This window comes from Netta rufina (assembly GCF_964035555.1).
Source record: "Netta rufina genome assembly, chromosome: 25".
NCBI classification, from domain to species: domain Eukaryota; kingdom Metazoa; phylum Chordata; class Aves; order Anseriformes; family Anatidae; genus Netta; species Netta rufina.
This window is the reverse complement of record NC_140149.1, coordinates 5,129,736-5,133,715: the sequence shown is the minus strand read 5'-3', so window position 1 is coordinate 5,133,715 and position 3,980 is coordinate 5,129,736.

Here is a 3,980-nt window from a genome sequence, read left to right as displayed (position 1 = left end):
TAATGGCCAGTTAAAGTCTGAGAAGGATCACAAGCAACTTTCTGTGGCTGTTTGTTCAGTTAAATGCATTCGAGCTTTGGTACCAGTCCCGGTAGTTTTGTTCCTACATCAAGTCAAATGAAAGAAATAAATTCATAGAGAGAGAGAAGTTAGGGATTTTTAAAATCTATCCCCACCTTCCTTTTACGTTACCTCCTCTAGAAAAAAAAATAAAAATAAAAAATAAAAAAAGGACTTGCTTACGAGAAATGAGTGTGCTTGGTGCAAGGATTCGCAGCCCCGTACTGAATTTTGATGGAAGCTTTTGCGCCGTGATGCTGAGCCTCTTCACGGTGGCATTGCGTCAAAGGAGAGGCCGTGGCGTTGGGGCATGGGCGAGCTCCTATCAGAGGGAAGCAGCGAAAGGGTGGGGAAGGCGTCCGCGAGCGGGGGGAATCCTTTTGTTCGGCTGCTCCCCAACCTCAGCTTCCCTGCACCCCCTGGAAGAAATCCTCAGTGAGGAAGAATGGTCTTAAGCCGCAGAAAGTGGATTTAGAAAAAGTGTGTGGTGGTGGGGGGGAGAAGTATCAACCTCCACCTCTAGCGCGGCTATGGTTGGTCGTAGATCTGGACGCTTTTATTATTTCCTGCTCTTACACTAAGATCCCAACTGCGTGTAGGGAAACGGCAGGATTCGGAGCGTGAGTCCGTCCCCCCCCCCCAATATTGGAAATATTTCTGTGGGTGTCGTTGTGGTTACATCACCGCGCGCTCCTTCCTCATCTCCATTCTTGTGCAAAATTCAAATAATTCCCCCCCCTCCCCGATAGCAGCTGTGCATGGTTTTTTAAGTCGGTCTTTAACGTTGCGAAAGGAACAATAAAATGAAAGGCAAAACCGGCATCTTAAAACTTGGCAAGTGAAAGCAGCTTGGACTGGCAGCCAAGAATCCTGCTGTGGTGCAAAAAGAATAGCATCCACGAAGCCACCACAATCCGGGGTTTCTCTTCTTTTAACAATCGCATCGGCAGAGAGAAATAATTATTCCTTGTATCAGTGTTAAAAGAGTCAAAAAGCTTAAAATGCTTGCTTGGTGAACCTTCTCAAAAGCAGGTAACGATCCTCCTATTTGATTCTGTTTTATCAGACTTTAATTGGATAAGGATCTATATACGATAACTAATCGGTTTAAGAAGTTGATGCGTGTTACTAACTAGCAGGGGATGCATTTGCTGCTGCAACTTCCACGTTGCTTTATTTTTCTTAATCGCGTTGGTGCTGATAGAATTGGCAAACTTCGTAAATGCTTGTGTTATAAGAAATGTTTTATTTCCAGGGATTTAACTCATTGTGTGTGGGGGGGGCAGGAGCGGAGCGATCCAAGGTGTAACAGGGAAAATAAGCTTAAAAAAATAAGAATAATAATTAAAATTGGGAAGTCGTGGGGAAGGGGGGAGGAGTGAGTTCTCTTTTAGGACCTTGTCTGATCCTTTTGCTTCTAAAGCTGTAGCCTCTGAGTATATAAAGGTAGGACCCATTTCTTGAAAATTTGCCATGAAAATATCCATAAATGTTTTGTCTTCCAGAATACTTTCCTTGAAGAGTTGGGCCTAGCAATATGGCAGCGCCCGTTCGATAAGAAATCTTGTAAAGTGCTGCTACTGAGGTAATTTGGTTTCTCGTAGATCCTCAAGTCAGTATATTTCCTTTTCTTATAATGTCTTCTTATTTTAAGTACAGAAATCTGTTGATTCAGGTCTTTATACCTATGATAGAGAGTGTGTGTGCATAAATATATATGAATATATATGAATATATATTTATAGGCCTGAATAGACTGGAGGGGAGGGAGGGTGGTAAGGGAGAAGAATGGGAATTATTTAGTGGTCGTGTTTCTTATTTGACTTATTTTCGTGGCAGAAGTATGAAATGGCTGCAAACAGCTTTTTACTCAGGCACACAATGCATTCCATAATGATCGATTTTCCTGGACAGGGCATTTATGCTTTGTGGTTTGCAAGAATACCACCCACAGACCAAAACCAATGTTATGTCTTTAGAGACTTTATTTCTACATGTTTCCTTCTATATTCCTCTGGCTATAAATCCAGAAAATGCCAGTCTTATACTGGTTTAATACTAAAGAAAGGTGTATTACTTTTTTTTTTTTGGGGTGCCCCAGGTTCTAGAACCAAAGCCTTGTTGCTCCTGTGATTGTCGACGTGTTATAAAATTAATAGTAAAGCAGAATGTCCTTGGCATAAAGATATCACAGTCCTTCATGTAAAGAATAAGATCCTTAATGTACAGGTTGGGGCTTTTTGTTTGTAATCTTAGCATTCTAGTCAAATGCAGTGTGAAGACGATTGATTTGTTTGCCTATCATAGATTTTCTGCCACTGTGTGTATGTTCATCAGGTTTTCAAAAGGTACAATAACAGTATGGGGAATGTACAATAATCAATGTGGGGAATTGTTTCAAAACCCAGATCTTGTATAATCTGTGGGTCTCCTTCAACCCCCCCGAATATATTGGATGTAAGTGAAATAGTTTTTTTTTTTTTTTTTAAAGCAGTACATATTGAAAAAATACTAATGATCTATATGTTTTAAAAACAAAACCAGCAACAACAAAAAAAGCAAAACACAAAAACCCTGTTCATTTGCTGCTGCCTTTATCAGTTTCAGAAATTGTCCCGGAGTTTGTTTTGCAAAATGCATGAAAAGAAACAGGTTGGTTCCTGGACACTCGTCCTTTACAGCGTGTGGGTGCCACTGAATGAAATGTCTGTGCCACCCATCTGCCTTTCCCCAGGGCTCACAGGAGTGCAGAAGTGGTCGATCGGATTCCTAGTGGGGACCTGCCGGAGTGCTTTATTTGGCACACATAGGTGCTTTTCTAAAGATAGCTATTTCTGCTTTCTCTCTCTCTCTCTTTCCTTTTTTAACAGCTGAAGCTATGGTGATGGATCCTAACACTTGTTCTCTTTTGTTCTGTGAAAGCCCGTCAGGTAGCAAGGCAGTGGGAGCTGCTGGGCCAGAACTGCAGCAGAGATCAGCCCTCGTTCAGGAACTAAATAAAGGGCGTATTTATATTTTTCTTTTTGGGTCAACACCTAACAACTGTCCTTACGAGCCTGCGGTGGGCTCTTAGAAGGTCTGGCTTAGTTCTGCCTCTGAGAAGAGCTGTGATAATTCCCTAATAAAGATCAGTTGCTGAAGTGCGTTGGGTGCCTGCAACCTCCATTCAGACCAGTAAGAATTGAGGCCACATGTCCTACCACAGGAGGTATGTACAGGCCACCCAAATGGTACATCTCGGTTTCCTTCAAGGACTTCAACTATACCCCAGTGGTTAGAAAATGAGATTGTGAGATATTAAGGGAAAAGAAAAATGCTTTAGAACTATGAAAACCTAGTAAAAATGTAACCTCTGCATAGTACGTGTGCTTCAGTGAGCCCAGTACTTTCCTATCTCATACAAAAAAATCAGGAATTTCTCTGCCAGCAGGGGATACGTGCAAATTCTCATACCCTCCTATATACATTATATATACATATATACATTAAGGTAAAGAAAATTAGGATCAAAATGAATATGCTCCTAAAGAAAATACTCTCTGTTATGCAGCATTGCATTATCACATGAGAGTGACGTGCAAAAGTCTGATGGAAAAAAGCCTTTCCCTTGTAAGAAATACTGATAGAGGCAGCAGCAGTGTTACTGATCCCGATACTGTGCCTATTAGGCCCTAATAGAAGGGTCAAGAGGCAATTTGAATTACAGTCTTAGGTTCCCTGAAATAAATGAGCTTCGTGGTTGGAGGATTTGGGTTATTTTTGGTAGGGGAACATTTGTTATATTCCGTTTGCAGTTCGGTTCCAAAGAAGTGCACAATACGTGTATTTGTGCGTGATGTGACTCTGTTCTGTCTGCAGGACCACGTGCTCCCCGACCCATTGCCTTGACTGCTGCACACATTGCAGGGCTAGACCTTTCC